This window comes from Diorhabda sublineata, chromosome 9 (genome assembly GCF_026230105.1).
Source record: "Diorhabda sublineata isolate icDioSubl1.1 chromosome 9, icDioSubl1.1, whole genome shotgun sequence".
Lineage (NCBI taxonomy): Eukaryota > Metazoa > Arthropoda > Insecta > Coleoptera > Chrysomelidae > Diorhabda > Diorhabda sublineata.
This window is the reverse complement of record NC_079482.1, coordinates 9,949,281-9,975,503: the sequence shown is the minus strand read 5'-3', so window position 1 is coordinate 9,975,503 and position 26,223 is coordinate 9,949,281. Positions and strand designations below refer to the sequence as shown.

The following is a 26,223-nucleotide window of genomic DNA, read 5'->3' as shown; positions in this document are numbered from 1 at the left end:
TATTGTCAGGTTCATTGACGTAAACCTACGTTTTAAGATACCACATTTTATTGAGCATTGTCGTCTTATCCAGCTTGCCACACTATAATAGTGGAAAACCATCACCATCAATTTTAAAATTCATTTTGAAATGTTTGAGAATTGGATATTTACTCTTACTTCTGCAGGTGTATACATTTTTGTCTCATCTTTTTGATTTACCTAATCGTTTTGCATTATCAATGTTGTTTCACATCTATGAAGAAGCTGCCTTTAATAAGTCTTTGTTATTTTATCACCTAAAGCAAGTATTATTTCGCTTTTTGAGCCATCAACGATTAAACAAATTATTGAATGATATATTTTTTAATTAACAAAAAATTTTATTTATAATATAACACTATTATATTATAATTAATACAAGCTAGAACCATACTTTTATCTAGTTTCGCCTGTCCGTATAACACATATTCTTATTTCAATAGTAGTAAGAAACATACACGTTTTATACGCTGAGCCCTCTATCTTGTCTTAAATACTATTCCATAGCTACCTATTTTCTTTCAAAAGTTTGAAATTGAAATTTTCTTGTCGTCCTGAAATTCCATGCTTCCATTCCACGACTAGAATTCTCATTTCATTATTTACAGCAGCAATTCGAACATTTATGCTGCTGTAATTTTTTCCAAGCTTATATTTCAAAATTAGTGTTGTTTCACTTAGTTCAAATAAAAATGATTATACCTAGGACATATTTAAACTACTGGATTAAAACGTACTGAAACAGCTCAACTATGACAAATATGTTTTTTAATTTGAATCTCACTTTAAATATTGAGTCATTGGTTGAAGATATCATTCAAAAGTATATGTTTTTCTTTTGACAGATTGTTTCATAGATTGCCTTGTCAACATAGGTCAGTCTACCCTTTCCATTCATCTTAATCTTCTAATTATGAGTTCTTCCCCAGAAAATTTGTTTCTGTGTTTGATTAAGAGAGATATCGACTCCTTTCTTTCGAAGGCATTATCACATCATCAAAAAATCATCACTAGTACGTAGTTTTACTTAAAAAACGATGATTGAGAGCAATCATGGTATACTTCTTATTTTTTATATAAAATAATAAAATATTGATAAATATCTTATCCATATAGCCCAAAATCCATAATGTACTATACATGAAAATTAGTTTCAAATATGCCAACACAAAACAAAATGTATTGGGAACTAATTGATTTTGAACAATCATAAACAAACACTTGCTACTTCTTCTTTAGAGAATAGAAAATGTAAGGTAGATGCAGTAAATAGGCCCATGTTAAGCAGAAACCTTGATACAAATTAGAAAAAAGTAAATATGTACATTGATATTTTATAGAAAGTGTACCCTCAGTTCTGGACCTTTGTTCTATATTCTTTCATTATATCGTTTTCTTCAATACTTATCATTCCGGGCGTATTACCTGCACTGTCGTTAATATGCCCATCGGAAGTGCGTAATATACCCAGGGCATGTTCATGATATAAAGAGTGTTTTATTTTGTGATGAACATAAATCTTTCGTTCATTGAATATATTTATTTCAAAAAATAAATTTATGATGACAAAAAACTAATAAACTAAAATAAATAATATTTCTGAAGAACTGAATATAAATTTTCATTCGTGAGTAAACACGCTCTGAAAAAATAAGTGAAATGTATCACAACCAAACAAAAAAGATACCTATACAGTGACAAAACTACAGCAATCTGAACAGACAAAATTGATTTTATCATTCTTGGTGAGCCCTACGCATTCTTCGTGAAAATACACCGAACACAATCGCATATCTTTTTTAACTTCGCCTTGGCAAGCCTTGCAGTACCGTGATTCTTTGTCCCTAATTTTTTCTCCTAGATCTTCGTTCTTTGAATCAATTTTTTCTATTCTGGTGACTTTTATTGGTGCTTTGATAACTTACAACTCTTTCGGTAGAAAAACTGCTTTCTTCACAATAAAGGCTTTACTGCTTATACCTTTTTTCATTGGTTTTGGGTTATCCTTATAGGGTGTCTCCAACATTTTGGTAAAACTAACGTTCAGGAAGCTTTCATCTTTATCACTACTTGTCTTCCTGCTATTGCTTTCTATTCCAAGTTGGACTTCTGAGTATTTATCTTCATTTCCATTATTCAGCTTTCTCTGAATGTTTTCTGCGTCAATATTTGAATTTCTTACCCTTTTTTTCGATGCTCGTCTTCTTAGCCTTTTCATCCGATTTTCTCTTTTTGATTTTGTGTTTTGCTTCGTCTTCCGAGGAAAAGGTTTCTGTTAAAGTCTAGCTGTATAAAGAAATGTCGTCATCTGCCGATGAAGAGCTACAAGATGACGACCATTTCTGCTTACTGTGTCGTTTCGATTCAAATTTATGGCAACCAGAAATCTGCGATATGTTTTTCTTCGGTTGACAACTGAACGGTCCAGGTTGAGGTGTGGTCTCTCTTCAACACACTTGTTTTTCTTCTACTCTGTTATTTTTTGCGATATTAGTGTAATATTCAAGATTCCTTTCTCTTATAACACTAGGCGCAAAAGCTACTTCTGCAATAGCATTTGGATTATGCGGATAGATACCCGTTGAAGAGAAACCTGATATTATATTTTGTAGGGTTACTGCTTAATCCCACACGAAGGAGAATAGCTCCCCCAACTTTTGATTAGTTATAGCTCGGTCTTTGTGACGAGTCTAATACAAAAGAATCTGTTCATCCCAATGATGCTCGAATGATTTAAATACAGCCTTATCCATTGGCTGTAGGTCATGTGTCGTATTGCTTGGAAGGTACAAAAGATTGATGCCATACGAGTCTGCAGTTTCCACTATAGATGGATCTAAATGGCAAGATGCAGAATCGAAAATTAAAAGGCATTTTCCTGGAAGTTTACATTTTCAAAAATGCTTTAAGCATTCGTTGAATGTCTCAATGGTCATGCTTGCTTTCTTCGTCATGGTGACCATAGTTCCAGGTGGTAAGTTCTCACGCCATTCTTGTTTCATTCTTTAACTTTTAAATAAAACTGCTGGGGGAATTCTTCCTCATTTGCCACAAGCAACGACAGGGACATTTTCGGCGTGTTCTGGCGCCACTAAGTTTACCCTTTTCTCACTATTTTTAGCTAGAATCTTTGCTGGTGATTTACTGTTAACCTACACCCCTTTTCATCCATATTGTATATTCTCTCAGGTTTATCCATTAAGTCCAGTTCTAGAAGCACTGTTTTAAGTTTTTCAAAATAATTAGAAATAGTATATTTATTGAGCTTCTGTGCTCTAGCAGGGTTCATATTTTGAGCTCGTCCAAGAGAAATTTCTGAGTATCTATTTAAGAATGCTTTCAACCAGTGACCGTCAGCAAGACGTTTTTCTTGTGAGAGCAGGTTACCAAATACCCTTTTAACAATAATTATATACAGATCTTCGAAGCATTCGTTTCTTTAGAGGGTAACCTACTTCTGCCAGCCTGATTATTCGGGTCGTCAATTCTGATTCTTGCTCTTTAGTAAGAATACTTTTTTGGCCCAATGGCTGTTTATCGTGAATACTTTGATTAATATAACGATTAAGAGACTTGTGAGGTATTTTATATTGCCTTGAAGCAGTTTTTCGACCCTCCGTTTTCTACTGCCATTAAGGCCAATTTAAGGTCATCTTCTGTTCACTGGGAACGAATTATTTTGTTTGATAAGGTGACATCTTTAAGACAATGAGCTGGAATAGAAATAAACACTTAATTAATAACCGGAAATAATTTGCCCATATGGGCATATTGACTCCCTATGGCAGTGGGCATATTAACAACATAGAGAGTAAATACTTTTTTCAAATATTTTGGGTTAATTTGAAAATATTTTTATTTGAGTTTATTATTAAAAGACCCATTTTATGATGTTATGCTTACAATTATTGTAAACAAACAGACGAAATTTACACTCTATTAAAGCACGTGAAATTGTTATTTGCAACAGTGCCGATTACATGTGAACCACTTATAACCTCTCGGCAGACTGAAGAGCACCAACTGATTTTCCTTGTAGCACTCTGGGGCATAAATTCAACATATTACTCGCCCTCTATTAGCATACAAGCTAAACTATTCAAAATGGCAGCGGATGGGCATATTCCCCTCACCTACCTTATTGGAGTGCCTTGAATTTTGAGATAACTAAACAGAAGAGCTCAAATTCTTGAAACGCGTTATACTATTGTGATTGTAATTGTAAATTTCTAATATCAATATTTTGTAGACAGCAGAAGTCGCAATGCTCTACTATTTTTGCAAAAAATTTAAATATTTATAGGTTAAGATAGAAATATGTGTGAGGACCTAGTGTGTTCTTGTGCCTATTCCAAAATTTCTGTGATGAGATTTTGGATAATAGAATGGGATAATGTGTACTAATCTTATTCTAGGTTGAGTTTTCTGAGTAAGTAACTAAGTTTGTCACAGAAAAATTGAGCCTACTCTTCATCAATTCTGACTTATTTGTGATGGTTTGTTGAAATTACATTTTTTTTCGTTTTATCATTTTACTATTCTCAAAAATAATGTAATTTTGGAAAAACTGGATAAATTATTACTGGAAATGAATCATGAGTTCACGTTTGAGATTATGTAACAGTGTCAGTATTCTGAACCGCCAAAACTAAAAAAGCACGTCAAAGTCAAAAGCAAGGCAAAACAATTTTGGTGGTTTTATTATGAATATATTTTGTGTCACAAATAAGCTTAAATATGTCAAAGTTTCACTAAAAATATTACATTGAGCTATTAAAAGGATTGTGTGACACAGAAAAAAGGAAATGGACACTGCTTTGGACAAGCGGAGACTGACTGCTTATACAAAATATAGATACAAAAAAAACATCATGGTGTATATGACTTTTTCTCTCTATTCGAGTTATGTGATCCAAATTTTATTGTGTACGGAAATATGAAAAATGGAAACAGAAATTCCTAGCATCCTATTTAAGAACCTAATATGTTCCAATTCATTACTTCTATCAATAAAATCGAACAATAAGGTATATTTTTTCATTATTTCGCGTATTTTTTTATACTAATTCAAGGTAAATGAAATTTTTTTTATTTTGTACCCAGTATTTTTAATACTTTAATTTTTAAGTGACATTTGTAATTATTATGTACATATAACACTTTTAATTTTTTTTATTAATTAAGAAAATATCGTCCAAGATGACTGAAAAAAATTCTGGTAAAGTTTGGGGTTTAATATCAATATTTAGAAGTGTAGCATTCTTGATTTCCCATATAAATTACAGAGAATTTGTTTTAATTTAAAAGCGTTTCAACGAATTATTTTGTAGTAATAAGAATATATATATATATATATATATATATATATATATATATATATATATATATATATATATATATATATATATATATATATATATATATATATTGTAGGACATTAAACGGCCTACAAAAAAAGTCTAAAACAATTTTTTGTCTTAAAAACATAAAACAACACAATTTTCGTGATTTTTAATTTTTAAATTTATTGAGAAGAACTTATATTCGACGATTCGAATGAAAGCGTTAAAAACTAATTTTAATGTAGTTGGAAGTACATACTGTAAAGATTTGTGATGCGATTATGTTTATTATTTAATTATTTGTTATTTAAAATCAGTTTTTAATACTCTCATTCGAATCGTGCTATATAACATGAGTTTTTCTCATTAAATTTTTGAAAAATAAGTAAAATCACGAAAAATGTTATTTTATGTTTTTAAGACATTTTTCGTAGAGAACCATAATAAATTGTGAGAGTCATCATATATTAAATTAGGTTGAACTTTAACTACGAATTACTGTTAACCGAGTTGACTTATCGATATATTTGTTTTGTAGGCCGTTTAATTTCCTACAACAATATCTATTTCCTTTTTCTACACAATAATTTGTTGGAATACATTGAAATTCAAAAAAAAAGATTCTTCTGTAATGGTAAATAAAAAATTTCATTTTGTCATTTTGAACGATATTTTCGTAGTAACTAAAAAAATTAGTATTTTTTATAGTTTTTAAAAGATAAATTTTGACAGTTCGACTTTTCTTTGAGTCTTTATCAAAATATTTTGATAAAGAAATATGAAATAATAACTATAAAAAAAACTAATTTTGAAATATATATATATATATATATATATATATATATATATATATATATATATATATATATATACTTATTTTTTATTTTCTTATTTCTTGGACCTTTTATATATGTTTATTAGATCTGTTTCAAAATTAGTTTTTTTGTATAATATATATATGTATATATATATATATATATATATATATATATATATATATATATATATATATATATATATATATATATATATATATATATATATATAATGTTTCTAAAAGTTCTGTTTTCAAATTAGTTTTTCTTTATATTTTTTATTTTTTGGAAGATTGAAAAAAATTTAATTTTGGTATTTATCAAAATATGATATTGATATCAGGTTTATGCAGTTTTGGGGTACGGCATTGTGAATTTTCAATTTTTTTGCATCTGATTACAAAATAAAAAGTTGTTCTTCCCAAGATCTAATTAGATCATTATTTTGTTTATGATAAGAATTCGTAGGGTCTTGTTCAATTTCTTTGTAAGTTGTCTGATCGTTTAATAATTTCATCATTCTATTACTATAATCTTCTGGTTTCATAATACCAGTTTTATTAAATTTAACTGCTTTCAAAATTTTGATATTTTTCTTTTGATTTGGTTTTAGTTATATATTGAGGTTTGATATTGCTCTGTTGAATTTCTTCACTTAGATGATTGGTGTTGCGTGAATAATATATAAGATATTTGTCACAGGTAATTTTTTATCACTAGAAAATTGGTACCTGTCATACCAGATGAAGTGAAAAAGTTCCATCTTTAGGTCCTAATTTTGCACAAAATATTTCTAGTGACAACAAATTACCTTTGAGAAATATCTTCTGTAATATTTAATGCAACAACAATCACCGAAATAACGAAATTCTAAATAGAATAAGATCTGATACTTGTAATATTATCACTAATTTTAGAAATAAATTGAAAAACAAATAAAATCAGAGCAATGGCAAATCCAAAAATATAACTAAAACCAAAGAATATATCAATCAAAACACAGATCTCCAAATTTTGAAAGCAGAAAAATATAACAAAATTGTTATTATGAAATCAGAAGATTATAATAATAAGATGATTACATTATTAAACGATTAGACAATTTACAAAAAAATTGAACAAGAATTTACGAATTCTTTTCTTGAGAAGAGTAACTTTTTATTTCGCCATCAGATGCAAAAAATTGGAAATACACAATGGCTTACACTGTAAAATATATGTTTTACCAATACTGCACAAGCCTTACACTCCCCTTCGACCGATTGTTTCAACTATTCAAACTCCTCTCACCCCATTATCTAATTATTTTAAAAATATTTTCAATAAAATTTTATAACAAAACACAAAAAATATAATATATAATATATAAAATACTATAATAAAAACACATGCGATTTCAAAGAAAATATTAGATATATATATATATATATATATATATATATATATATATATATATATATATATATATATATATATATATATATATATTATATGTGGTTCTTTATATACAAATATTTCTATTACCATTTTGAAAAATATATTAATTAAAGAACATACAGAAATACCTCAAAACGAATTTATAAAAGCTATAGAACTCACATTCACGTACTTCAAATATGAAAATGAAATATACAAACAAATTGATGATTGTCCTATGGGAGCTTCCATTGCAAGTGCTTTAGCACAGTAATGGAAGATGGAAGATCTCCAGGAAATTATCCTGAGCAAACTTGACATAAATATTCCATTCTTTTTTCGATATGTAGATGATTGCATTACTGCCGTACCAAAGAATCATGTCATCCTATATCACAAAGAAGATCAGTGATAATAAGTTTGGCTGATCTATCCAGCTAGCAGATCCTGAATTTGGATGCTTAGCTATTCATAAAGCAAAAACTGCATTGAAAGAAAAAATGATAACAACATATTCAAGAAAAGTTTTAGTAATGGTTCACATTCATAGGAAGGATAAAGCTATAAATGATGAAAAAGACCTAAATAATTGAAGTAAAATTTATAGCTCTAGTTTGTAAATTCTAATAAAACTATAAATAATTGAGTTGATAACTGCTACATATTTGAGATGTAGGGAACAAGGAAAAATTAATTTTTAATTTAGAACGAAGTTCTAAGTCGATTTTATCCTTATTTTGATATTCATGATGAAGGTGATCTATAGATCAATATAAGTAAGCAAATTGTCAGTGTCAATATCATATTTTGATAAAGAATTAAAGAAAAGTCGAAACATCAAAATTTATCTTTCTTTTAAAAACTGTCAAAAAAAAACTAATTTTAAAACAGAAGAGACCTAAAATCAAGAACATTTAGATGCATTAATATATCAAAAGGTTTAAGAAATAAGAAATTGAAGAAATTTATATATATATATATATATATATATATATATATATATATATATATATATATATATATATATATATATATATATATATATATTATATGATTATGTGTTTTATGTGAGGATTGAAAATGAGCACAAATAAAAAAAGACAAAATTTGAATACAAGTATGTTATTTCTCCCACTAAACCCTTTTAAAAATTTAAAATAGGTCTATACTATGGAATGAGATTATATAATTCCATCACCTCCTCATTTTTTACAATCATAAATGCAATAAAACAAAAATAAATTAACTTCAAAAGTTACCCCTGTATGGGAGCATCGTTCTGACAGGCACAGCTTGTGTAATACTTCTCATAATGGTTGATTTTTAATTAATACCATTTATAGATGGAACTTGGATACGTCTAAATGAACAACCTAATAAAATTGGCGAATATTTTGTCCTTGTTTCGGATGTTTTAATGCACCCACCGTTTTGCCCGATATTGCACCGCCTAACTATAGTTTCGGTGTTTGCAAACCTTTCATGATAGATAAACAATAAAGTGAACGTCGGAATAATTGCAAAAGACGAAAACAATGGCAAAAATTAAGTTAGATCGGGAAACACTGTAGGTGATCCAAAATGATTTTAATACAGTAATTTTTTATCAAATTAAAATATAAACTTGTTTGCTGTATCTAATGATTTCGTTGAAATGATTAGAAATTTGTTCCTTTCGGCGTGTTACGTTCTTTGAACATTGAAATATTTTGAATATTCCTTTGTTCACATATTGTAACACAGTAGTCACTTCGAATTTATTTATTCTAACGTTGGAGTTTTTGAAGGAATTAATTTGTTATCGATGTCCCACATTCGAGAAATTGAATCAAGGTAAATTTTAGTAAATTTATATATTACTCTTTATATCCGCTATTCTACAGCTTCCAGGTTGGAGTTTGAACCAAAACCGGTGCATTACAACTCCAACATATGGAAATCCAGTTGAGGGCTGCAACCTTCTCTGATTTCCATAGATAAGTTCCAGTCTTGTCTTTAATGTATAGATAAATCTGACTTGTTTTTAATTTATTACTGGTTTTTATTCGTTGTGCTCTTTTGAATACGCAGTTAATACGAATTTATAATTTTTTTCAATAAATTTATTTGTTGCTGAAACGTTTTTTATTGTCACAGCAATAAAGATTAATTTGGATAATCGTGTCCGGTAATAGTTTTAGTATAATTTTCATTATAAATTGAATTCAATAAGGCGTTTCCAGCTTTTCCGCATTTTTTATTCATTTTTAACGTCGTTCGTTAAAAAGCTGGTGGCGTCTAATTTAATATTAATTGTTCACCCCATCTGAGTACCAGATATTTAAATACTTTAACTCAGGCCGACCACCGCTTTCTGAGGAAGAGTCTCTTGTAGGGGAAGAAAGGTTATAGTTATTTTTGGTTGATATTCGATTTGTATAGAAAGATTGCATTCATACATTATAACACCTAATACTAATTGTGCACATATTAAATTGATCTTCAAGATGTTTCGGTAACAACACTCCCAGTATCCTCTAGCGGTGTAACTCCGAACATACATCCAATAGGAGAATAATAAGGTGTGAAAATCGAAGGATACTGCTGACTGACTGCAGCGGGAGCGAAATAATGTGCAGGAAATAGACCTTGTCGTTGCGCCATCTTTAAACGCGTGGTCAATTGTTTTTTCCATTTTGTCCGTCTATTTTGAAACCATGTTTTTATTTGTACTTCAGTGAGGTTGAGAGCTTTACTAAGTTCCATCCTTTTGCTAACGCTTAGATATTTGTCGATCTTAAATTCGGTTTCTAATCGCTCGAGTTGTTTAGCGCTGTAGGCTTGTCGGGGTTTCCTGTCCAAACCAGGTTTTCGTGACCGTCTGTTGGAAGGCTTTGGAGCTGCAAAAAAAATTGATATAGTAACAAAGACATGAATTGAAAAAAATATATTGCCAATGAAATGTGTTTTTGAGATTTATATATTACGTCAAAAAGCTGCGATATCATTTTGATTTTGTGCAGTGAATAAATTTTTACGGAACATTGGAATATCAATGTAATATCACAATCACAAAAACAAATTTGTTTCTATCTACAAGTGTGAATTTACATAGAGCAGAGCAGTTATAATTAACTTAATGGTTTCTATTTTGCAATGTTTGAGTGGAGCTGGCTTTTGATTTTCGTTATTTGAAGTTGGGACCTATAATCTGAGCAACTGTAATTTTATACAATATATTTAAAATATGAGAAAGTACAAATATCAAAATGGTACCTGAAGGCCACTTATACTAACCCATATTAAGTTGTTTATTTATGCTTGAGCAAATGGTTATTCCAGTAATCTAACGCGATCCACTATTAGTCAAATTATTAAAAACTTTGAGACAAGTGGTTGTATTTGAATAATTGGAAATGCAAAATAATCACGGAAGAAGCCAAACAATTGAATTCGACAATTAGACAAAAAATGTATTTTCTACAGCTTTTGAAATCTTCGTTCGAGTAAAAAAGTGATAAATGCTTCGCTAACTGTATTCACCAGATCTGGCCCAAAGCGACTTTTTACTTTTCCGAACTTTAAAATTTCACTTTTAAGATATTTAAGATATTTTTTAAGAGGACGTTATCGTACAAGTGAATGCGTATTTTGAGAAGACGATCAACAATAAGTTGACAGGGTTGAAAAGGTTGGAGCAGACTATGTTCAAAGATAAATCTAATTATGGGAAAAATATCTTGTTATTTTGTTAGGTCTGGAACTTTTGAGACAACCCTCGTTAGACCGGAGATACAATGTTGTTGACATAGCTCTTAATATGATTATGATTTTGTCTGGAAATCAATGTGAAGAAATCACATTGGATGTGATACTATATATACTCGGTGGAGCACGTTAATAAAGAAGAATTACATTTATATTTTCTTCAATTATAAGAACATGTCATTGAAATAAATACTACATAATTCTTTACTATTCGTTATATCTATTATTACGAGGATGGCCAACAGAGAAAACACAAATAATTTGAGAAAAAAATATATTTATTTTTCAAGGTTATCTAATTATTAATAATAAAATAATTTTGGTCAATGCAATAACGGATGTGCGATTTAGTGGATTGCCGTTATAAAACAACACTTTGTTCTTAGCCAAATGCTGCCGTTTTGCTTGATTTCTTCGCTCAAACGCTGCAATAAGTTCGCATGATGCTCACCGTTGATAGTTTTTTCTAAAGATAGTCGTTTCATCCATGGTTATAAAACGGCGTAAAAAATGTGTGTGAAACATTGCCAATCACTCGATCTTCACGACGCTATTTCCGTTCCATTGTGAGCAAACGCGGCACCCATCTTGCGCCCAGCTTTGCGATGTTGGTCTTTACAGTTCGTATGGCCTCGTTTAAACTCTACTACCCAATATTATACTGTTGATAACGAAAGAGCAGTCTCAGTTAGAGTAGAATCTAGTTCAGCAAATAAGAGTATTGTATAACAGAAATGATGCACATGTTTCTCCATGTTTACAAATTCGTCGGAAACGTTCAATATTTATTCACTATTTATTGACCAAATAAATACTAAACAACGTAGCGTCACCAAACATATACTGAATAAATGGTGTGCTTTGTAATACAGTGGTATTTTTCAATGAACTACCGCAATCTCTAGGTCGGTCCAGGTACTTCTGAGACCATCGTCCGTAGAAAAATGCAAATATTTTTGTGTTAACCATAAAATTGTATTCTTGTTAAGAGATTTATGAAAAAATCAAAAACATTATACCTTAAAACAAGCGGTACACTTAATATCATCTTTTTCATTTAGTATACATGAAATACTCGAAGAGATTTTCTTGAAAAACGGAAAAATGCATGTGTGATGCTTATAAATAAGTGGTCGCGCTCAATTCTATCATACATCGAAACTATAATTTTTACGTGTTTTCATTTCAATCTGAAATAAGCAATTAGTTTTATCTTTATACTTATATTGAATAACAAATCTCCAATTCTTTTTAGGATGATAACGATAACTAAACTGTCTGATTTTATATTTCTTAGACCACCCAATAGTACTTTTAAATAGTGTAGATTATTGCAGTGTGGTGTCAAAATGTTGTTTAAATAAAACTACCATAACGTCTTGACCACTTCTTTTGGAATTTGATGGTGTGTCAACCGTTGTCGTAAATTAAAAAAATAAACACATTTAATAGTTGCCTTTGTCTCCAATTAGCAACTTCAAATAAAATAGCTTTGTATTTGCCAGACAATTATCGTTTATTGTTAATTGATTCTGACGGTTGTTGGATTCATTTTGTATAAATACCTATTGGTTCATATAATGGCTCAATAACTATATCTATTAAAAATGAAAATGTCCAGTATCGGACGCACGGTAGGCTTAACCTAAATTTGAACGTAAAAATTTACGTTACCAGTATACCAGATTAGAATAAACCAAAAGGAAAAGACAAAATAAAACTAGAAGGATTCATAGAAAAGCAGGTTAAAACTTTTAAATATGTTGGCATAACATTAACAAAAGATAGAAGCCTGGATAAACGAGAGAACCAGAGCCAACTGGAAGATTATTTAACGCAATTAAGAGATATTTTCTAGCCAAAAAGGAAATACCGAAACAAATGAATAAAGAATTATATAAAAAAGTAGCCATATCTATATTGACATATTTATCAGATATAAGGACACACATAGAAATAAAAAAGCAAAATTGTGTGAAGAACTGAGATTTCTACGAAAAATGGAGATTAAACCAATATACGACAAAATAAGGAATAACATTTTGAGAAACATTAGCTTATAACTAATTAAAATTTTGTAAGAACAACTTAGAATGTTTGACCAATTCATGAGAATAAGAGAAGAATGATTAATACGGAAGGTGTATGAAGGAAGAAGTGGAGAAAGAGAGAAAAATAAAGATGACAGGGGATAGGAAGACGATTAAGATAGCAGGGAATAGAATAGGCAAAAAAAATAAACAACCAGGGAGAAAAGGAGTCCACGTTATGACTCAACTTCAACTTCCAAGTTTTAATATTGCGGACATCCGATTAACAAAAATAGATGTTTATTTTTGAGCACACACATTACTGCAGTGTGTTTTGTTAAATCCCGATTCCATCGCAAATTATACCTGTCTTCCAGAATTAAACTAAAAACGAATTTTATTAATTTAACAATAACTGAAAACTCTGGTCACTTTAAGCGTTTCGCGAGGTGTGACGTCACGCTTTTCTGATTGGTGTTTAATGTCTCATTTTGTCGATTTTATTTTCCAAAAATATTATTAATCTTTTATTATTTTCGTAGAAAAGTTGTTCCTTTATTTACTACTTATCATGGTTAATCATTAGAAACTCAAAGCCATCCGATTTATTCTTAGTGGAAATAAGCCTATTGTACGTCAAATAGCAATCATGTCAATAACAGTGGCCCGCAATTCAGTATAGTACTTATATTATGGCGCATATCGTAAAATTTATTGTAGTATGTCTTAAATTAGTTTATTATTTGACGTTTTAGAAAAAAAAATGGTTTTTCAATGAAAAAATTACTTAACTATGAAAAAATATTTTATATTTCAACATATTTTTTATATTAAATTGTACACACTTAATTCAGTTTCTAATTTATTTCAAACCATTCAAAAAATAGTTTTATTCGGTTCAGATTATTTTTTTGTGACAATAAAGGAAGAATAGATAGGTAATTGTCGTAGTGTATTCTTTATCAAATGCAGTCGCGTCTTTCTAAGTTCAACATCAAAATGTATCATCAAATCGGCATACTGTTGGTCAGTTAACTTCACTACCACCTTTTTAAGTAATTCATATCCATTGCTTAAACTGTATTTTTGATTAATTTCAATCCCTGAAAAATCACTCTTTCAGCAAACTATGCTTCTATTTTGTAATATAATTTGTATTAGAGAAGGGACAGGTAATTAACTCCATTATCACCCCAATATCTACACATCTGGTTTTGTCTTCCTGAAATGTTTAGATTTAGTACTATAAATTTAATAGTTGCCTTTGGTTCACGCTGCAATATTTATGTTTAATTTTAACAGACGAACACGCTAAGTACAAATAACCAGTTATTTCCAATTCCTTCCTTTATTTTTTTAAATAAAACAATAGAAATTTTATATTTGATATTTGAACTAGTTTTTTGTTCCAATATACGTCGCCATTTTCATTTTATGTGCTAGACCATTACGATGAAAAAGAATTAAAATTGTATACCTTGACAATAAAAAAATGAATTATAAAATATCGACAATAAATATAATTAGGGAGCGATGGTCAGGTGGCTCGACCGACACCTGACCATCAGCTACTCCATTAAATTCTGCACGCCATTCAGCTATTTTCAGAATTTCCTCTTTGTTATCTTATACTTCGTTTGTTCTCGGCTATTATGAACAACAATTTTCCTCTATTATGTTATTAATTACAATACTACAGCGTTTTGTTCAGATAACGGGGTTTTAAATGATAAAATCTCGTTAATAAATGATTATATCAAAGAGATATGAGGAGTTAGTTTGGGTCATTCGTTTATTGTCACAATTATAATTGAAAATATAGGTAACAGAATTAATCAATGTGATTTGTGTAATTTGAATTGATAATTGGAATTGTACATTATGTGAATTTTTAACTTTATTTTGGTAATAATCATCTGAGCTTTTCGGTTTTGCTCTGTTGAGAAATGTATATATATATATATATATATATATATATATATATATGATTTCATAACGACATTCTTTCCAATGTATTCATATACCAAATTCTGACTATTCTGACTTTTGTCCAAACAATTTCAAATTTAGACAGAATTTCTGAAAAATGAAGTGTCTCTTATATGAGGATAGAAACTTACATATAATGGAAATACTATCGGGTGCTCGATGAACAAAGCGCCCCACGTTTTTTGGTATTATTAATCCATTATTGTTTTAATCTTTTTTAAAATAATTATTTTTAACTTTCTAATTTAATGTATTTCAAAAGTGTGTTTTCTAGTTAGTATAGTTTTCAAAACTTTATTTTTCACTTTTTAGTTTCATATGCTACAAAAGCTATTTTTTTTGGTTTTTTAATCTATATTCATTTTTCACTTTTCAACTGAATTTATGGTCAAAAATAGAATTTTTCTTCAAGTTCTAGTCGTTAGTATGATAAATCGTCAACAGGAGGAAGAGGACCATGGATGTACAAAGCTATTCGAACATCATAATACGATTTAAGGTGTTCTAAAGTAATACTGGTACAGGTAGTATAGTAAATCTTTATCAAAGGGCGGACAGTTGTAAAATGTGTTTCGATTTAAAGAGAATATTTCCAGTGATAATTTTTAAAAGAAATTTGCCAAAAAAAAGCATTTGGGGATTTGAACCCTCGGCCGGGTTGAAATTATGGTGCGAAGTTTGACGCCTTAGCTCGCTCGGCTAACGAACGCAATGAAAGTGGTTGGATATACTAACAGTAATAAGCCACAAAGGAGTTAAAACAAACAAGTTCAAAAACCTACATACAGATAAAGCAAATATAAGCATTTTATAAACTTGTAAAAAAATATTATTTCTTAGAAATTGTTTGAATAGCATTTTCGCTGATAATATACCAGAGTTATAGTTTAGGCTGTACAAAACATAAGTCTGTATTTTAAAATTATATATGCCATATATGATTATTTTAATCGCATTTGAGGTTGATGTATAGTCGGTTTGTACGCAGGTAAACTAACATTTTGAAAAAAAATCAAGAAAATAGTACAGAAAAGAGCATTGGATGAAAGTAAAATCTCGATTGCGTGATGAAGGTGAAACCAATTGGTCTAGATGGAGAGTAAAACTCTCTATTCTACCGAGAAGTATGCAAGGTGCAAATGAAATGCTAGAAGGTAAATTAAGTAAGCTTCCATCCTTATCTGAAAAAAGATAAAGAGAATTATAGAAAAGATATATTAGTTTATGCTCTAGCGTATTACAATACCCATTGTTACTCACTATAAGCATGACTAGAGTTACTACTACTGCATTATGAGATTCTCCCTAGCTAAGAAATGTGGTAACAACTTCATAGACTATACGATGGAGATGTTCAAGATAAAACATCCACTCTAACAGTTTCGATCAATGCTCCTTTTCGTTAATATATTATTTATTGGGCTGGAAATATTTTGAATCTGGCAAGTCCCGGCAGTGAGCCCTGCTGTTTAATCTGAGTAAATGTCTAACAGCTCTCTCTTATAGTTTGAAGATTCGCTCAAATTGAGTTGTACCACACATACCCCAGATGAGAAGGGCTAATCAGAGATGCGACTCAATAAGGCCATAATAGTAAGTTCTTTGTAACTCTAATTTCAAGGAATTTTCCACAACAATCCCTAAGAATTTTACAGATTCAACTATATCAATGGTGGTGTTATTTAATAAAAAATGTTGCAATGTATTTTTATATGATAAAACTTTAGTTTTAGAAACGTTACACAGAAGATTAGGATCGCACCATAATTTAAGTGTGATTAGATCACTAGATATTGTCTTATGAAGTGTCGTGAGATCACGGGGCTGCTCCAAGAGAAATTGGTCTCGTCTACAAAAAGAAATATTTTACCACTGATGTCTAGATAAGCTTTGTGCACTTCACATTCTATTGTCTTGTAAGACGACATAGTTGTGTCAAGTCTACAAGCTGATATCTGTTGGTAAGGTATGATATAAAACATGCGAGAGGTGTTCCTCTGCAAACGTAGTACTGCAACTTGTTAATTAAAATATCATAATTAACACTATCGAAAGCTATAGAAAAATCACAAAAAGTTGTTGCTGTGGAGTCATGGCTATTTAGACTAGAGTAGACATTATTTAGGAGAGAGAATATAGCTTCATTTGTGCATTTGTTACTTAAAAATCCGAATTGATGGGTAAGTATTTTATATTTAAACAAAAATAATAAAAGCATCTTTTTGGCCAATCATCCTATGATCTTAGATAACATGGGAAGGTATGCAATTGGGCAATAATCCGATGCTTGATTTTTGTCTCCTTTATGCAGAGGTATAATTATGCCAATTACGGCAATTTTCAAATTGAACGTTAATTAACGTGGTAAGGTGATTTAATGTGCAATCGGACTGACTCGAAAACATTTTTAATATTATTCCATCAGTTCCAGATGAGTGTTTATTTTTGTTGTCATTAATTGTACTGCAAAGCTCTGTTAAAAGTACGGGCATGGAGAATAAACTGGGTAAGTTAGCATTAGCATCAGGGAAATATGAAAGTTGTTTATGAGCAGGAGTTATAGAATTTGATAAATTAGATACATTCACAAAGTAATTATTAAGGTTATCAGGTGAAGTAAAGATTATGCTCGATAAAGAAGCCTTGTTTCTTAGATCATTCATAATGCACCATGTTTCTTTGAAAGAGAATTGGCGAGTCTCTCATTATAATAAATATCATTGGCAGTTTTCATTGTCTTATAATAAATTTTTCTGTATAGTTTCACGTAATTTTTGAAGAAGACACCATCCGAGAATTTCCATAGATCGCATGTTTTTTGCAGATATACGTAAACCTTTAGTTAACCACAGTTTATTTTGCTTATGTTCAATACGCCTTAGGAAAAAAGATGTGGATGTCAGACTAGTTAGTGTTTTTGTTAATCTAGAAAATTCGAAGTTCACATCACCAGAGAGCATTTTCCAGTCAGTTGTTTGACAAATGTTCTTGACAAGTTATTGAAAAAAAATTTTTTCGAAAAGATACGCCATAATTTGCGAGAAGTATTGTTAGTACTGGAATTTACCAAAAATGTTGTTAATACAACTTCATGACAGACAGTACAGTCTGTGATATCTGGATCATATGATGACACAACATAATATATAGTACTAGAACTGGTCTAAGTTATTCTGATTGGTGACGTTATATGCATGACCATACCAAAAGAATCAAAAATTGACTGAAGACATTCTTGACCAGCACACACACTGGGATAATTAATATTGAGATCGCCACATAGAATTAATTTGCTTTTTAGAGGTAAGGACTCCAGTAAGGTCAGGTTTGTGACAGAAAGTATGCACGTCAACGTCAGGTGTTCTGTAAATTCAAACAATAAAGAGGTGAGAAGTGTTGTGGTGGACAATAGAAAATTGGAATACTTTCTCGGATATTAAATCATTTAACTTTGTTATTCCGGAAAAGTCGTTTTTTGTGGACATGATCATAGTACCGCCATGAGATAAATCAGTTCTATTGAATCTGGCTACTGTGGTAGAGTTTTTGCATAAGGATTAAGAAAGTATTGTAATGTAATATTTAACGCTCCTCTTATTTTTATGACTTTCGTCATATCTTTTCACTTGTCACTGGTTATGTATTTTATTTGTTCGAAATTGTGATACTAAGATGTCAACTAGGTATTTTATTTGTAAATCCCTTTTAAGGTATAATTGCGTACAAGTACTTCTTTAAAGTTTGCTTCTATTTGATGTTTCAATAATTAGCAGTTCTATATTATACCAAACACCTGTTTTCAAATTTTTAAGAAGTAAAACTAAACAAATAGTGATCATTGATGGACGAAAGTAAAATTATAGGGGTTATGAATATTGTAGTAATTTGTTCTTCAAATTCCTTATTTTGAGCAGGTTTATGAATTCAGTATTGCAAGACATATCACATAAAGGAAAAAGTGATATTTGTATGAGGAAATATAATATCTATCTTACGGTCTATATTAGGTCTATAGAAAGGATAATAATTGACAGAAGTTGCTAATATGAAATGACTTAATGCAGTTCATTCTTTAATTATTGAGAAGAACGTGAAATTTGATTGTATTGTACGGTCCAGAGAAATCTAGGAATCATGGGTAGTACATACAAAAAGTTATAGTCAATAATATATTTAAAACTTAGGAAAAATATATTAGTATAAAAATTAGTCCTCAACAAGGATATAGTAGATTACTGAATTTACAGGTACTTTGAAGTGTTCGAAATAGATTTGTCAAAAATTTTGTAGAATCATTCACCAGCTATGAGAGTATATTTTATACAAAATATTCTTTGAATGTTTTGGCCATTACATTTACAGGGTGATTGAAGGTAAGAGATGATAATTATAGCTTTGAAAAAGCCTGACTCTCTGAAGAATGCTTTCACTATTTTCTGATTTTTCTATAGTTTAATTTCTCTTAATTCAATATAAATAATAAATTTTTCGAAAAAACTCTCTAGAATTGAAGTTAATAATTTTTTTCAACATTTTTAGAGTAATCATAGCAGAGAAAAATTTTAAAGGATCACTTCTGTGGGAAATTGAAAGACCTATAACTTTCATAGGAACTTTTTTTTTCTAGCTTATACCGTTTTCCAAAGATCCATAAACCTTTCTATCAATTTTTCCTCAGCGGATGATTCTTGACAAATCCATTTCGACACCTCAAAATGACTTATATTGACATTTCAGAAACTTTCCCAGAATATGCATTTGTGGACCTATGTTCTGGGACTATATAGTGAAACGGGTACTTCAAATTCAACGAAAGTTGGTTATGTATGAGGGCCCTATTACTTATTTTGTTTGGAGGAAATGCGCAAAAAAATAAATACTAAATAATCAAATATTTAGAATTCTAATCATCGTGGTGAGAAATAAAATAGGATAAGATAATAATAGTATGGTAGAAAAATAATAAAATTTTATTATCTACGTATCCAAAAACCAGTATTTGAAGGAAATAGGAGTATAGTTATATGGAAATAATCAAGAAAACGCACCGAGGGTCGTTGTTTCACTGCCCTTAATCGAGTACAACCTCACACAAATATTGTTCTTTTTTGGTTCAAATCTAGCATAAAAGTTTTTCTTTTCTATTTTTATATTTCGACCAGGTATCTTTGCGACTATTCTTGTAAGCAGTACGGTAAGATCCAAATAATACAATTTGGCCTGAACAGTTAGATAATATGAAATGAGTCCACTGATCTGTACTGTTCTTACAGTTTCTTATTTTGACACTGAAAACAAATTAAGTCTACGTACTGTACTATCAAGTTCATATGAATACAGAGAGAATAAAGAGAATGAGAGAATTGCGTATAAGCCAAACGGCAGCAACCCCTAGGCCGTTATCGTAAACCTATTGGTATGAACGTAGTGCGAACAAATAAGTACAGCAGTATTTGTTACAATTGAGTGTAGCAGAAGAGCAATGAATCCAATTTTATGAGAAATTTAGAAAAACCTCAAATGAAGATTATAATTTTTTGAAGGAAGTGTAAAGCAGTGAATGTTTATCCCCTACATGTATGTTGTGGTTTAATCCGAGAAGACGTCCTACATGATTTCCGCCGAGTCGCCTTTTCACGTCAAAAATAGATGTTGGTATATAAAAAATTAGTAAAATGATTCGACATGACCGGTATTTAAGTATTTGTTCGATTACGGAAACTCTGGTAATTGATGAAAAAAGTTTTAATTTGCAGAAAGTGTGTGCACCATTTATGTCTAATATTCTCAGGTTTGAAGAAGAAGCTGACTAATGTTTCTACAGATACTTCAACTACCAATAACAATTGCCTAAACCTATTGGAAAGGATACTAGCATGTAACGAATCCTGATGTTCTATTAATGATTCCACAAACGAACCGCCAATCCATGCAATGGAATAGCCCATCTTCACCGATGGGCTATTATTATTAGCACAACTAAAAAGTAGTAAGAGCATACCTAAGTTTGAAGGAATGATGATTGTTTTTGGTTCAATATTCATCAAACTTTGTAACTTTACTGGATTTCCGAACAACAAAATTTTAATTAACAATACTACCATCGCGATCTCGCTTAACTCCACGGAAGAATTAATGTAAAACGACCCGACCTGTGGTAGGACAAGTAATATATTTCCAATATTGCCAGTGAAGGGGTTTCTAACCATGTTTAGCATTTCAGTATTAAACAATTCTCCTTTTTTACCATTTTTGATCCTATTTCAATAACTGACACCTTCATTAGTAATAAGATTTTAGTCCGCCTAAACTCTGAAACAGAAAGCAGCAGGTACAGTGAAAAAGCTGACAGAGGAAGTCACTTCTCGTATGTTTAAAACAATGGAAGGTTCGCACGGCGCATTGTAGGAGTAAAGGAGATGTATATGTATATTGATGTGTCTCGTTATTTAATATTCAATAACCACACATCTTATATGAAGATAAGTCGATTACCAAAAATGTTTGATAAGCCACTGACTTTATTTGTTGAAGTAGTCAATAGTTTGTTTAAAGCGTACCCAAGACACTTTTATAGTTCCCAGCTAGCTATTTTCTTAGAAAATCCATGTGTGTTTTGTAGGAAGGATATTTGTTTTTTACGCAAAATAGGTGGTCTTAAGTGTACATTTCTATTTCATACATTTGTTTGTATAACGTGCTAAATGCCTATAAAGAATTTAACCGTACTTTTTAATATCAAATAGCTTGAATTGAAAATAGTTCGTTCGACCGACGATGATGTAAATTTAAATTTGAGTTCTATTTAAGAGTGAAAATTATCATTATTTTTGTTAGTGGACCAGTGAAGGCCAAGAAAGTATTTCTCGCCTCGAATCCAATAAAAGAGACAATATTTCGAGATTAAGATTTCTTGCTAATAATATGTAATTTGAAATGTTATTGATAAAAATAGTTGTTTTCAGCATTGGTCAAATTTTTTAATTCATACAGATTCTGTGCTAACTAACATTACGAGGGTAATTCTGAAACTAAGATCTGTTTACATTTTACTTTTTTCTTTCTCTAAAAAGCTTTTTTTAAATTCCTTATATGTGTCTATACTTTTCCACATAGTTTTTATATTTTCTAAAACATTCTTCTGTGAGGTAAGCGACTTCCGGTTATGAGGATAATTAGTTTTGACCTGCTTTTTTTACCTCGTTATCTGTGGCAAAGCGCCTGCCACCGAGAATCTCTTTTCGGGAACAGAAAAAGTGGAAAGCATTCAGAGGCAAATCTAGACTGTACAGTAGGTGGATAGTCTATTTCTATTGAAAAGATCTGATAATATTTTGGACCTGAGTAGCAGAAGGGGGTATGGTCTTGGTATAGATCAAAAAAGCACCAGTTGTCTTGATTCAGTTAGGAGAGCCCAATAAGCGACACATTTATTGTTGTTCTATTGCGCAAACTAGAATAACCAGACACATGTGCATTTTAAAGCACAGTCGAGTTTGCAGCTTGATCTTGACTTTGACTGCTGAGTTTGTGTGACTGTTCCAATATCTGACGTTTGAGTATAGTATTTTATGACAAAGAAACTTCTTTTGCTCTGTGGTAATCTTTTCTAAAAATTGAATACCTTTTTTACTCAAAAATCAACAGCACAAGCTGTTACTTTCAATTTGTGTTGCACAGTTATGCAACGCGCGGACAATATGCCAAATTTCGGAAATAATATTGTGGAATTATATTCGGAAATTCCAATACTATAGTTGACATTATTAATTGCCGGCAAATACTCGATATTGACTGATAGTCGAGCTGAATTCGGTTGATCATTTTCAACATTTTCCCGTCTGTCCTTGCAAGCTCCCACTGACTTAAGCATTCTACTGCTATTCTTCACATTGTGACCATCAACGTGCTTATCTGTCTATAGATTTTTGCTGCTGAAACGTTTTTTGCTGTTAAAAATCACTGTCGATTGTATATTTGATACACTGCAACAAAATTAATGCAAATATCCTCGTTTGACGAACATGGTATACCAGGAACTGGTATATGTTCAATGATGTTTGTTTTCAATTCAGTGGAATAGTTTTTATAATCATCAGACTTATTGTACTTGGCAATGTTTCTATATCTGTGTTTGGGTTCTAATAGCATTGCTTTTTGAACTGATAACTTTCACGAATTGTATGCTACGTATTATTGTTATCTGTGCTTCAAACAAGGCTGAAATTTATTGCCATTATTACTCTTGCGGTGACCAATGGGATACAGTACCATCGAAGTTCATGTGTAGTTAAGAAAAGTCAAAAATCGAGAAATTTTGAGACCTGTAGAAAAATGATCGAGACTATCACAGCACATTACTTATTGTTTTATTCGAATACTATCAGAAACATTTCCATGCACCAAAATGTTAATATTCACTACTAGAAATCTAATAATTGAGGTTATTCTTGAAAATTTGATTTTTTGTGAAGATTTTTAAAAGATCCAACACATTTTTTCTCTATTACATAGCGGTTTGGGAGTATAATTAATATTAAAAGATCTTTACAAACTTTTCAAGCTGTCAATGTACATTTATTCTATACTTGTTCTCGTTGTCAATGATTTTAGAAACTTAAAATTTCTGTAGCAAATTTCTCAACTATATAAAATTAACTTTTTAACTCGTGGTTTCACTCAAATTTGTTCAAAATATTCCAAAAAGGTCTTACCTTGTAACCCAAATAAATGACTAGTAGATTTGCCATCTGGTGTTCCTAACCAATTGGTATAAATAAGTGATGGTTGTGGAACAGTATGCTGTAACTGATAATGAACGAATGATGACTCTGAAGAGCAGCTTGGTGATATTTTTGGAGAATGGTATTCCCTAACTTCTGGATCAGGTGGAACAGAATCAGTTCTGTCATGTTTCTGAAGATCAAGAATTGATTGGTATAAAAGACCTAAAAATACAACAAACTACTTAGTAAAGTTTCTAGTTGACATGCTAAAATGTATATATCTAGCTATTCCAATAATTTTGAATTATCTAAGAAATAGAAGTATTAAAAGGTTAAGTACTGAATTTATTCACTCGAAAGTAATTCATATTCTTCACTTGCTGTGAGGCTAAGAAAATATAATATTCTAGACAAAATTTGCTTGTGAAGTTGGCCGAGAAGAAGTAAAATGTTACTTTTCTCTTCTCACATAAATCGTTTTAAAAAGCATTGGGAAATATTTCAGAAGATAGGATCAAATGGAAACAAAAAAGGGTAATTTAAAGAATGACTGGTAGAAAGGGAAACAAAGCAAGAGTTCTCAAACGCTAGCCGTCGGTTTTTGTTATAGTACATATGTTTAGTTCAGAGTACGATCTTGCTATTTGGGTGAGAAATTTTTACACGATAGGTGTCAAAAAGTTGATTGCTCATGAGGATCGTGTATCGCTTATAAAATAATATCATTGACTGTTATTCTACGCCTTGCGGTGTATTTATCTCGGACTCTGATCTGAGATCTTTCGTTGCCTGGATTCCAATCCATTATTTTTCATTATTCATTATTTTCAGACAGTATTCATTTTCTCTCTCGTTCGAGACAGTTTATCTATACTGCGCATGCTTGAGAATGCACAAAACCGAGCTGAAATCTCGGAGGATAGAGAAATCGTTGTCATTCTGTCTTTCGTCGTCGGAACAGCTTCCACTTACAGATACTGTTCATATAGGAGTATTACATACATGAAGGAAGCTACGTTTGTCTAATAGATCATGAACTTATACCAAGTAAATGAGATTTTTCATTGAATCAAATTAAAAACGTGCTCTAGAAAAAAAATCGGGTACAATAGACTTGGGTGTTTCATTCGACTCAAAAGTAGTTGCTTTGATTTTGGGGCTATTGACTGGCAAAACGAAATATCACTGTTTTTCATGTCAATATGACAGCTACTGCTGGTTATTAATTAATTGGGAAACCCCCAAACATAGAGTACCATGGATAAATAAAATCAAAACAAGTTTTTAAACTAAAAAAAAAAGTATTTTACGTGTTATAAGGTTTACAAAACTAAATATTGATATTGACATAAAAATATTGAGGTGATAGAAAAGTTTTCAGCTTTGTAACACAACAAAGTATTTGCGATACAATTTTTCTCGTTACTATTATTATTTGTATATATTTTCTATTATTTAAGTTAATATCAATCGGGAATTTGGAAATTAAAATGTGCCAACTAAAATTTACAGAAGCTACACATTACCAATATGTTAATAATCCCACAACTTAAAACAAGTTATCCATCATTATAAACTAAATATTATTAGAAATAGTGTACAGATGATATTGACCAATCTAACCTGTATTTTTTGACGCAGGAATAGGAGTCGGCTTAAAACATTTAACTTTTGTCACTGAACACTTTTGTTTATCATTATAATCTTCTTTCTCATCACAACTGTCTTTATTTTTTTTAATTCCCAAAATACTATCAATAGAAAACTTATTACTACTATCAACAACATCACTTATAGATCTATGTTCATCACAGTTTGTAGAAACGATATCAACACTCCCATCATCATCAAAATCAGTATCATCAGTGTCATCAGAAGGTACATCTTCTTGTATTCTCTCCATGTTGAAGTGTTAGAAATGTGAGTGTGGTATTTGATGAGATTATAGTATTATTGTGGTCCATTAGAGATGATCTGACACTTTTTAGCAACGCCCATTTCTCCCCTCTTTCACTTATATCCGACGTCTCTCGCTCGAGATTGGCACTTCGCGTGTTTGTGCGCCTCTAAAATCCATCTTCACACCTTTTCACTTCCTTTTATGCGTTTACCACCCTTATAATAGGTGCGAATTTCT

General features: G+C 30.6%; 1 pseudogene; it reads right to left on the bottom strand.

Annotated features, from left to right (window-relative positions):
• Nucleotides 1-10,063: 10,063 nt before the first annotated feature.
• Nucleotides 10,064-25,989, bottom strand: LOC130449005 (homeobox protein engrailed-1a-like; annotated as a pseudogene).
• Nucleotides 25,990-26,223: the final 234 nt, after the last annotated feature.